The sequence below is a fragment of the Tupaia chinensis genome, unplaced genomic scaffold (assembly GCF_000334495.1).
Source record: "Tupaia chinensis unplaced genomic scaffold, TupChi_1.0 Scaffold139962_1, whole genome shotgun sequence".
NCBI classification, from domain to species: domain Eukaryota; kingdom Metazoa; phylum Chordata; class Mammalia; order Scandentia; family Tupaiidae; genus Tupaia; species Tupaia belangeri.
In genome coordinates, this window is record NW_006199840.1 from 327,761 (window position 1) to 340,190 (window position 12,430).

A 12,430-nucleotide genomic window follows, 5' to 3' on the forward strand; every position below is an offset into this window, starting at 1 on the left:
CGCGCCCCAAAAGGAAAAACCCCCCCAAAAAAAAAAAAAAAAAAGAAGGAGAGAATATATTCACAAACTATACCTCAGACAAGAGACTGATAACCAGGATGTACAAGGAACTCAAGCAACTTACCTGAAAACAAAATGAACAACCCAATTAAAAGATGGGCAAGTGAGGTAAACAGACAACTCTCTAAGGAAGACATATGTACAACCAAAAAGCATGTGAAAAAATGCTCAATATCCCTTGTCATAAGGGAGATGCAAATCAAAACCACAATGAGATACCACCTAACCCCAGTCAGAATGAGTAAGATTAAAAAAATAAAGGATAGTTAGTGCTGGTAAGGCCGTGATGGAAAGGGAACTCTCCTACACTGTTGGTAGGAATTTAAATTAGTGCAACCACTGTGGAGAACGAAATGGAGATTCCTCAAAGACCGACAAATAGGGACCAGCAGATGACATAATGGTCACATCACTAGATTCCCACATAGTCAACCACTGTTCGAGTCCTGGATCTGGTGGCTTAAACTCACACTGGGTGCATGTGTGTACATGCCTAAGATCCCAAGAGGAGAATCAAGGAGAAAGGATTGTGACATGGCCTTCCCCCTCCCCCCAGGGGATGATTTCTTGCTTTCTGTCTCTTTGTCCTTCTTTGTCTTTCTGGCCAGCATAAACACCCTATAGCAAAAACCTCTCTTCAAAAAACAAAACAAAACAAAACAAAACACCCTACAAATAGAACTACCATATGACCCAGCAATTCCACTCCTGAGTATCTACCCAAAGGATAGGAAAATGCTCATTGTAAAAGTGCCTGCACATCCATTTTTATCATGGAATTATTCATAGCTGTTAAGACATGGAACCAACCCAAATGTCTATGACCTGATGAATGGATCAAAAAAGTGTGACACCTATGGAACACTTCTCAGTCATAAAATAACAAGAATCTGGTATTTGATAGAAAGTGGACAAATATGGAAGATTTACTACTGAGTGAGGCAAACCAAATTATGAAAGAGAGACTTTGTATGCCCCCCTTGATATATAGCAACTATCTGCATCCTATGGAAGAAACTGAAAGATTGGGGAAATATAGTAGCATGTAAAATGATTGCAGATACTGGAAGCAGTGTGGGAGAAGGGTGGAAAGTGGGGGAAGGTGAGAGGAAGGTTCAAAGAGAAGAACAAAGAGGCAAGATATTTAAGGGACACAAATGGATGATTATTGATGATAATGTGTGATAATATCTTTAAGTGGACTATGTGCAGTATATTTATCTGGGGAAATTGATTTTGCAAGCTGTTGGGATGTACAGTGATTAAATAAATAAATAAATGAGAACATCCTTTGCATGGCACTGATAGCAAGATGGTCAACGTCATGGAGAAAAACAAGATTCCAAAAATGGCAAGAGAGAAACATCAAGTCACTTACAAAGGTTATCCTATGAGGCTAACATCAGACCTCTTAAGTGAAAAAAATGCACGCAAGAAAATAATGGGAAGACATATTCAAAATACTAAAATAAAAACAATTTTAACTGAGAATTCCATACCAAGCAAGATTATCTTTCAAATGGGAAGAACAAAATCATTTGCAGACAAATAAAAACTAAAAGAATTCACCAATACTACAGCAGTTCTTCAGGAAATAGTGTAGAGAGTACTATGTCAGGAAAACAAGAGAGAAACAGAATTAAGAGAATGAAAAGCAACCAAGAAAATAGCTAACCAAATGGCATGGAAAAATTTGCAAATATTGATAATAATGTTGAATGTTAATGGCTTAAATTCTTCAATCAGAAAGACACAGACCAGCTGAGTGGATAAAAAGACAGAAACCCTCTATTTACTGCCTAAAAGAAATGTGCCTCAGGACCAGCAGATGGCATGATATTTATGTCACTGAACTCCTACATGACTGACTGCAGTTCAAGTCTTGAACCTGGAAGTTTGAAATTCACACCAGGTGCATGTGCATGTGCACCAAAAAATACCAAGAGGACAATGGAGGAGAAGGATTGTTGTGTGCCCATTTCATCTAGGGGTGATTTCTCACTTTCTGCCTCTCTGGTGAGTGCATGCACCCTATAGGAAAAATCTGTCTAAAAATAAAGAAAGAAAAAGAGAGAGAGAGAAAGAATAAGAGAGAGAGAAAGAAAAAGGAAGAAAGAAGAAAGAAAGAAGAACAAAAGAGAGAGAGAGGAAGAAAGAAAAAGAAAGAAGAAAGAAAGAAAGAAAGAAAGAAAGAAAGAAAGAAAGAAAGAAAGAAAGAAAGAAAGAGAAAGAAAGAAAGAAAGAAAGAAAGAAAAGAAAGAAAGAAAGAAAGAAAGAAAGAAAGAAAGAAAGAAAGAAAGAAAGAAAGAAAGAAAGAAAAAGAAAAGGAAAGAAAGAAAAAGAAAAGGAAAGAAAGAAGGAAAGAAAAGGAAAGAAAGAAAAAAGAAGGAAGAAAAATGTACCTCATGGATAAAGACATACATTAACTAAAAGTTAAGGGCTGAAAAAAGATATTCCATGCAAATGAAAGCGAAGGAAAGGCTGGAGTTGTGATACTGATATCAGACAAAATAGGATTTAAGACAAAATCTGTAAGAAGAGACAAAGGACATTTTATAGTACTAAATGGGCTAATTCACCAAGAAGATATAATACTTACAAATATCTATGCACCCAACTTAGGAGCACTGAAATACATGAAAGAAATACTGCTAGAGCTAAAGGGAGAGATAAATGACAACACACTCATTGTTGTGGATCTTAATACTCCATTATTTTCTTCATCAAGACAACTGCTAGGTGAAGCAAACCAGACTATGAAAAAGAGGCATTGTATATCCTCATTCAATATATACTGAATGTTGGCACTCTATGGCAGTAACTGAATGACTGGAAGATATAAAAGCATGGAGAGCAACTGTTGATATTAGAGACAATGCGGGAGGAGGATGGGTAATGGGAGAGGGTGAGAGGGAGGGATTCAAAGGGAAAAAGAAAGAAGCAAAACATTTAAGGGACACAAAAATAGAAAATTATCTGTTGATGATAATCTGTATGGTAATTTCTTTGAACCAATATATAGTATATTTATGATGGGAAAATTCATTTGGTATGTTGTAATAATGCACAGTGATTGAATATAAAAAAAAGTTAAAAAAAATAAGCAAAGAGATACAGGATCTAAATGACAACATAAATGAAATGGATTTCACAGACATCTATAGATTATATTTAATCTATGTTCACTCAGCAATCACAAAAGATACATTTTTCTTACCCCCACATGGAACCTTTTTGAAGATTAACCACATGATAGGGCACAAAACAAGCCTTTACATATTCAAAGGCATAGAAACTATATCCATCAACCTCACCAATCATGACAGAATTAAACTGGAAATTAATTTTGGAAAAATTCCTCTAAAATAAGCAAACATATTGAACCTAAAAGACCTATTCCTAAATGACTTCACAACCATGAAATAAATTAATACTGAAATCTAAAGATCCATTGAAACCAATGATAATGAGTCCTCAAATTTCCATTGTGACACAGTGTAAGTAGTCATAAGAGGTAAGTTCATAAAAATTAGCACATTAAAAAAAAAGATGGAAAGGTGGCAAACAACCAGCCTAACAAAACACCTCTGGGAACTGGAAAACCAACAACAAAACCCCCAAAATAATTCAATGAGAAAAGAAAGAAAAAAATATTTGAGCAAAAATAAATAAAACAGAGAATAAATGAACTATACAAAAAAATTAATGAAACCTAAGTCTGGTTCTTTGAGAAGATAAGCAAATTGATACACTGTTAGCTAGACTAAATAAGAATAGAAAAAGGAACAAAGTGAATCAAATCAGTGATGAAACGGGTAATATTACAACAGATATAACAGACATAACAAAAGATGATGAACGAATACTATGAGTGAATACCTTGATGTATTGATTATCACAGCTTTATAATGTATTTTGGAGTCAGGGAGTGAGATGCCTCCTACTCCACTCCATTATGGTATACACCAACAAATACGAAAACCTGGATGAGATGGATGAACTTCTGGATACATATAATCTATTAAGACCAAATCAGGAAGACATAGAAAACCTGACTATATCAATAATAATGAAGGAAATTGAATCAGTAATATCCTCCCAAGAAAGAAAAACCCAGGTCCAGATGGTTTCACTTCTGAATTTTACAAAAGTTTAAAAGAATGGCTAACCCTCATTCAAGACATAGAAAACCTGACTATACCAATAATAATGAATGAAATTGAATCAGTAATTTCCTCCCAAGAAAGAAAAACCCAGGTCCAAATGGTTTCACTTCTGAATTTTACAAAAGTTTAAAACAATGGCTCACCCTCATTCTACTAAAACTATTTCTAAAGATCCAAAAGAAAGGAACCCTCACAAATACATTTCATGAAGTCTCCATCAACCTCTTCCCCAAAATGAACAATGATATAAGAAAAAAAAAGAAAACTACAGGCCAATATATCTGATGAATGTAGATGCAAAAATCCTCCACAAGATACTAGCATATCATATTCTCTCCATTTAGGAATAGGTCTTTTAGTTTCAATATGTTTTCTTTATTCCAGGGAAAAATGATGGTTCAACATACACAAAATTATAAATGTAATACACCATAATGACAGAAAGACAAAAACTATATGATCATATCAATCTATGAAGAAAAACCATTTGATAAAATATAACATCCCTTCATGATTAAGACTCTCAGGAAAATTGGAATGGAAGATACATTTCTCAACACAATAAAAGCCATATATGAAAAACCCACAGCTAACATACTGAATGGGGAAAAGGAGAAAGCTTTTCCACTAAACACTAGAACAAGACAAGGCTGCCCACTTGCTCCACTCCTTTTCAGTACAGTACTGGAAGTCCTAACCAATGCAATCAGACAAGAGAATAAAATAAAATGACTCAAATAGGAAAAGATGTGTAATTATCTCTATTTGCAGATGACATGATTATATACCTGGAAAAATCCAAAAGAATTCAGAAAAATATTCCTGGAAGTGATACATGAATACAAAAAAAAAAAGAAGCAGGATACAAAATCAGCATACAAAAATTTATAGCATTTTTATACATGAACAAGGAGCAGACTGAAATAGAATTGAAGACAGCAATTTTACTCTCAATAGCCACAAAAATATAAGTTACCTATGAATAAAGCTAACTAAAGAAATCTAAGACCTCTACAAAGAAAACTATGAAACACTTGTAAAAGGAATTGAAAATTACACAAAAAATTGGAAGGACACCCCATGTTCTTGGATTGGAAAAATTAATATAATCAAAATTTAAATTCTACCCAAATTAATCTACAAATTCAATGCAATTCCGATAAAATTATCAGAGACATTCTTCACAGATTTAGAAAAAGCAATCATAGAATTTGTCTGGAATCATAAATGACCCTGTATTGCCAAGCAATTCTGCACAAAAAAGAGTGGAGTAGGAGGCATCTCACTCCCTGACTCCAAAATACATTACAAAACTGCGATAATCAATACATCATGGTACTGGCACAATAACAAACATATAGACCAACTGAACAAAATACAAACCCCAGAAATAAACCCCACAACATCTGATTTTTGACAAAGGGCAATCCAGAGGGAAAAAAAGAGAACCTCTTTAGCAAATGGTGCTGCAAAAATGGTATCCATTTTAGAAAGATGAAACTGGACCCTTTTATCTCATCATTAGCAAAAATCAACTCAAAATGGATGAAAGATATAAACCTATGTCTTCAAACTATAAAACTACTAGTGTAAAACACAGCAGAAACTTTTGGAGACATTGGAGTGTAGTGCCCTGGTCGCCAAGTTCCCAAAAGACCAGCAGGGTGCCCTTCCGATGTAAACACACAAGGGTCATTTTTATTCAGGCTCGAGCCAGGCTTCCAATATTACCGGCACAGCAGGTCAGAGTTGAGAGCCCCTGCGTTAGTTGAGCTGGGTTTGTATTTGGCTGTTGGGGAGAAGGTCGAGGGGTGCTGAGGAAAGCACTCAGGTGACAATACAATGGTTGTAGATTACAGGAATGTAGCTGTCTCTGGTTGATTGGTTATTAAGCCATTGAGTTAGGCAAAAAGTTACTTTAGGTTTCTAGTATCTCCTTTGTTTCTTTCATTGGTCAGTCCTGATAGAGTGATGGTCTCATGACTTTTCTACCTGTCTGGCTCGCCTTTTTGAAATGGTGCATCCCTCAGTAAGGTGGGACAAAATGGAGTCATGGGACAAAATGAAATCACTCTGGTTTTGCTCTGGTCCTTCATTTCCCCCTTTTCCAAGGACATAGTGGAGCCAATCATGGGTTCCTGTTATTGAGCTCTATCTGGTCCCAAGCAGTGACGGGCTGGTACTGGGACTCTAGTACCATTAATTGGACAGTGTTGATTTGCTCGCAGATGAAAGCAATTAACCTGTTGAGGATGCAGGGACCGAGGGCAAGAAGGAGAAGGAGAATTAGCAAGGGACACAAGAGGGCAGAAACCAGAGTGGTGAGCCCAGGGGAGGAGGCAAACCAGGAATCAAGCCAGCCTTGGGCCTGTTCATATTCTCTTTTATGTTTTGTGAGGCCCTCTCTGACTTTGACCATTGACTCCTTTACTACACCAGAGTGATTGATATAGAAACAGCATTCCTCTCCAATGGCGGCACAGAAGCCCCCCTGTTGGAGAAAAATCAAGTCCAGGCCTCTCCGGTTCTGAAGTATGACCTCTGCAAAGGAAGACAAGGCCTCCTGAAGCTGAGTAATAGAGTCCTCTAGCCTGGAAATTTCCTCATCGATAGCCGCACAGAGATCACTGTAATGTTTGTTTTGGAGAACTAAGGAGGAGACCCCGGTTCCTGCTCCTGCTATTCCCGAAAGTGCTGTGAGTGTGATGGCAGTGACCGGTTCTCATCTAACACGACTGAGAGATCCTTGTAATCTTTGATAGAATCCCTCAGCCATATAATAGAAGAATCAAGGGAGAAGTTGGACTAACACACAAAAATCACGTGTGTTGTTGAGTGTTGTCCCATGGATGCAGGGTGTTAACTCAGTGGTGCAAGACCACCATTTATCGGGAGGGGGTATCAAGTACTTGTCGAGAGGTGAAGAGAGGATGGTCGCATTACAGAGATATTGATACATTGGAGGAACTGTTCCCACACATAGCCCTTGTCTGGTGACTGCCTGGAGGGTTAGCAGTGCCTCGTTAGTGCCACCTACAAGAGCCAGGGCTGTTTGATTCATTGTAGCTGCCAGGGGCTGCAATTCCCTCATAATAGGGAGGCTCTGTCTTGTAGCACAGCCAGCAGGAGTCAGTGAGATCTGGTCTGGATGCATTGAAGACCGGGAAGGTCTGGTCCATCAAGTCCCAGAGAGGGTTTGGGTCAGAGTGGGACAGGAGGGTCTGAGGGGTAAATGCACAAGTCAGTCAGTGAGGAGGTGGATGAAGAGGGGTCAGGGGGTGTGAGGACTGGGTTAGGCCCCAAGGCCTTGTTGAGGCCTGCATGTTCAACTGAGGTGCAAGGTTAACAGTAATCCCTGATCATACCCCAACTGGTATAGGTGGATGCCCCAGGTGCGCCCAGATTCCCATGCAGTAATTTTTTTTTTCCATTTTCTGTAAATGAGGTCAGGAGTGGGTGGCAGAGAAAGGTGGTGCAGGGACCTGAAAGGTGGAGGAGGTGCCTGTTGAGGCAGGCCCAAGAGTTAACCCATTGGGGCCTGATTTGCAGGATATCTGAATTAAGTAATCTTGGACAGGTGGGGCCCAGGAAATACTGTCGGAGGATTCACATCCCCAGCTAGCACAACAGAAGTTATCAGGACCTCTGCAGGATGTCACCCGGGCCTTTGGGTGATTTCCTCCCAGACAGATGTAAAAAGGGGTTGTCCTGAGAGAATTTCTAGAGGTGGGAGTGGCGCAGCCTGGAGGGGAAGAGAGAACAACTCCCATATTTATGGTGGTGCTGATGGCACCTCCTGTTGGGAGACCCTTGCAGTCTGTGGTCCATGAGCCCGTAAACCAAGAACCCATGGCTAGGAGACAAAGGTCAAATTCTAGTGTGGGCCACCAGGCCCCAGGGGAGGCAAATGCAGTGGTGGTGTTCACAATGTCTCCTGTAGTGGTGCTAGTAATGAGCCAGGTCAGTTTGAGGGGCTGATGAAGGGAGTCCCTCGCCTGAGCTACCCAGAGGAGGAAAGACAGTATTAGCAAGGTTCAAAGTTTTAGCTTTAGGGGACTCTCCGTGTCCTTTGTAGATGTCCATCCTGAAATGAGGTTGTCCTGCAACGTGAAGGGGTCTGCTGGCTTGACGTGCGCATGATGGACCCAGGAGGCGATGCCGTCAACCTTGAGAGTGGTGGGGGTGGTCAAGATGACTATGTAGGGCCCCATCCAGCATGGCTGGAGGTTTTCTTTGTGGTATCGCTTAATGTATACCCAATTGCCAGGCTGGAACTGGTGTGGGCCTGCAGAAAGGTCTGTGGCATAAAGAGCCTGCAGTTTTGGCCAGATGTCTTGGCGCATGGCCTGGAGGCTTTTTAATGAAGATAGGAGAGAATAATCATTAAATTCAGTTAACAAGTCAGACTGTAGGTTAGGAATAATAGGTGGTGGCAGGCTGTACAAGATTTTGAAAGGAGTTAGACCTAGCTGGTAAGGGGAATTGCATACTCAGAAGAGTGTGAAGGGGAGGAGAGCCACCCAGTTACCGCCAGTTTCTAAGATTAATTTAGTTAAGGTCTTTTTTTTTTTTTTTGATCTCCTCCATTCTCCTCTCGGGATCTTGGGCACGCACGCACACGCGCCCGGCGTGAGTTTTAAGCCACCGGGTCCGGGACGTGAACCGCGGTCGACTACGTGGGAGTCCAGCGACATAGCCATTACGCAAACTGCTGGTTCCCAAGGTCTTTTTTAGAGTTCTATTCATTCTCTCTACTTGTCCTGAACTCTGGGGACAGTATGCACAATGTAATTTCTAATCTGTCCCCAACACTGAGGCTAAACCTTGAATCACCTTGGATACAAAAGCTGGTCCATTATCTGACCCAGTCATATTAGGGAATCCATACCTGGGTAAGATGTCTTTGAGGATCTTCTTAGCCACGACTTGGGCTGTTTCATGTTTGGTAGGAAATGCTTCTACCCAACCTGAAAAGGTGTCTATGAAGATCAATAAGTATTTGTAACTGTATTTACCAGGTTTTACCTCTGTAAAGTCTACTTCCCAATATGCTCCAGGCTTGTTCCCTCTGATTCGTGAGCCAGGCTGTCCCTGGAGTTTGGAAGTGTTGGTCAGCCAATAGGCCTTGCAATGGTGCACAATAGTTTTGTTCTTTGAGTTAGCACCTTTTATGAGCATGTGAGCATGTCAAAGGAGATCTTGCATCTTCCTAATGCCCATGTGGGTGGTTCGGTGGATTTTAGATAAGATTTAGTCACCGAGGGCCTCCGGGAGGATGATTATATTATCTTGAGACTTCCACCATCCATGGAGATTGTAGACTGAGGGCAGGCCCTTTATCCATGTAAGATCTTCCGAATGTATACTAGGGTCGGTCAGGGAGGACTGGGTCCCAGGGTCTGGCGTCTGGGCCACAAGAACTGTTGCTTTTAGGGCTACATCCCTGGCCGTGGAGTTGGCCAAGTTATTACCCCTGGTGACTGGGGAATCACCCTTTTGGTGACCCAGACAATGAATGATGGCCAACTTTTTGGGGAACCAAATGGCAGCCAACAGTGCCAAGATCTTGGCCTTGTTTTTTATAGTGTTTCCTTCTGCACTCAAGAGGCCTTGTTCCCAGTATATGGCCCCATGTATGTGAGAGGTTGCAAAGGCATAGCGACTGTTGGTGTATAAATTGACCTTTTTGTCTTTGCCTAGGATTAAAGCTTTGGTCAGGGCTATCAATTCAGCCTTCTGGGCCAATGTTCCCACCAGGAGGGGCTCTACCCATAAAATTTCCCACTCTGACACCACCGCTGCCCCTGCATACCTCAGTCCTGTTGACACAAAACTGCTCCCGTCTGTATACCAGGTCATTTCTGCATCTGGCAAGGGCTGATCTTTCAAGTCAGGTTGGACTCCATGAGCCTGTGTGAGGATTTCAGTGCAGTCATGGAGGGGAGTGTCAAGGTCTGGGTCTGGGAGCAAGGTCGCAGGGTTTAAGGTGGTGGGTACCTGAAAAAAGATCTTGGCGGGGTTTAGTAAGAGACTCTGATAATGAACAAGGTGGGCATTGCTCAGCCATTGGTCAGGGGGCTGCTGAAGAATTCCCTCAATTGAATGAGGGGTGGAAAGGTAAAATTCTTGTCCTAAGGTCAATTTGTTAGCATCCTTGATCATAAGGGCGGTGGCTGCAATTATGCAGAGGCAGGGAGGCCAACCTGCTGCAACAGGATCTAATTTTTTTGACAGATAGCCTACAGGCCTTTTCCAGGGCCCTAAGGGTTGTACTAGGACTCCCTTTGCAATCCCCTTATTTTCATCCACAAACAAGTGGAACGGTTTAGTTATATCAGGCAAGCCAAGGGCTGGTGCCAAGAGGAAAGCGGTCTTGATTTGTTTAAAAGATTGGTCCATTTGCCCTGTCCAGATGAATGTGCCCAGGCTTTCCTTGGTGGCTTCATAGTGGGGCTTTGCCAATTCTGCAAACCCAGGGATCCATAGCTGGCAAAAGCCCACAGATTCCAGGAATTCTCTCACCTGTTTCGGAGAGGAAGGCCTGGGGATTTTTAGCACAGTTTCCTGTCTGGTGGCAACCAGCCAGCATTGTCTGCCTTCAAGCTCGTACCCCAGGTAGTTTACCTTTGGTTGACAAATTTGGGCCTTTTTGACTGAGACCCTGTAGCCAAGGCTTTCAAGGGAATTGAGCAGAGCGCGAGTGCCCTGTAAACAGTCCTTCTGGGTTTTGACTGCTACCAGCAGGTCGTCTATGTACTGTCACAAGACAATGTCAGGATGTGTGGCTTGAAACTCACCCAAATCTTCATGTAAGGCTTCATTGAAGATAGTAGGCACATTTTTGAAGCCCTGAGGCAAGCGTTTTCTAGTTAACTGTCTGCTAAATCCACACTTGGGTTCCAAGATAGGAAGGCGAAGAATTCTTGGCTCTTAGGTGCTAGGGGAAGGCTGAAAAAGGCATCTTTTAGGTCTAGGACAGTACCAATGATGAGTTGGAGGCACAGAGCTAAGGAGAGTATACGGGTTGGGCACTGTTGGGTGAATGTCTATTACTTTCTTATTGACTTCTCTTAAGTCCTGCACAGGTCGGTAATCATTGGAGTGAAGATTTTTAACAAGCAGGAGCGGCATGATCCAAGGTGACTGGCAAGGTATTAATATTCCTTGCTCTAGCAGCCAGTAAATATGAGGGATGATGCCAGTTCGGGCCTCCAGGGACATGGGATATTGGTGCACTCGGACCAGGTCTGTCCCTTGTTTAAGTTCTACGAACACTGGTGGCTAATGTGTCACTAATCCCATACCCCCAGTTTCTGCCCATGCACTGGGGAACTCAGCCAACCATTGTGCCATGTCCATTAAAGGGGGGGCCTCTCGTGGGGGCTGGTGCAGTAGGTACTCGTCTTCCAAGTTGATAGTGAGGACAAGTATAGTGCATCCAGACTTAACGAGGATTTTGGTGCCCCCTAGATGGAAGTGAATTTGGGCTCCCAGTTTTGTTATTAAGTCTCCGCCCAACAATGGGTAGGGGCACTCAGGAATCACCATGAATGAGTGGGATACCTTGCCTTCTCCAAGGTTCACCATTCTCTTAGGGGTCAAGGAATACTCATTTGTTCCCGTTGCTCCCTGGACCCAGGCAGTTTTGGTAGAAAATGTGCCAAGAGGTTGTAGGAGCATTGAGTTCTGAGCTCCGGTGTCCACTAGGAAGTCGATGGGGGTTCCCCATTCACCCAACAATGCCCAACCCGTATACTCTCCTTAGCTCTGTGCCTCCAATTCATCATTGGTACTGTACTAGACCTAAAAGATGGTAACTTTAAGAGTTACCCTGGGTTAACTCTATTCACTATGATCGAGAGTCAAGACAGGAGTATTAGAGGGAGGCTTGTCCTTCCATTTTGGACAGTCCTTTGCCCAATGGCCCTCCTCTTTGCAGTAGGCACACTGGTTTTTCCCAAGGTGGGGGCAGCGGGAACCAGCAGTTAGCGTAATGGCTATGTCGCTGGGCTCCCACGTAGTCGACCGCGGTTCGTGTCCCGGACCCGGTGGCTTAAAACTCACGCCGGGCGCGTGTGCGTGCGTGCCCAAGATCCCGAGAGGAGAATGGAGGAAAAGGGATTGCGGCGTGACCATCCCCCCTGGGGGGTGATTTCTCGCTTTCTGTCTCTATGTCTCTCTCTGTCTGGCGAGCGCACGCGCCC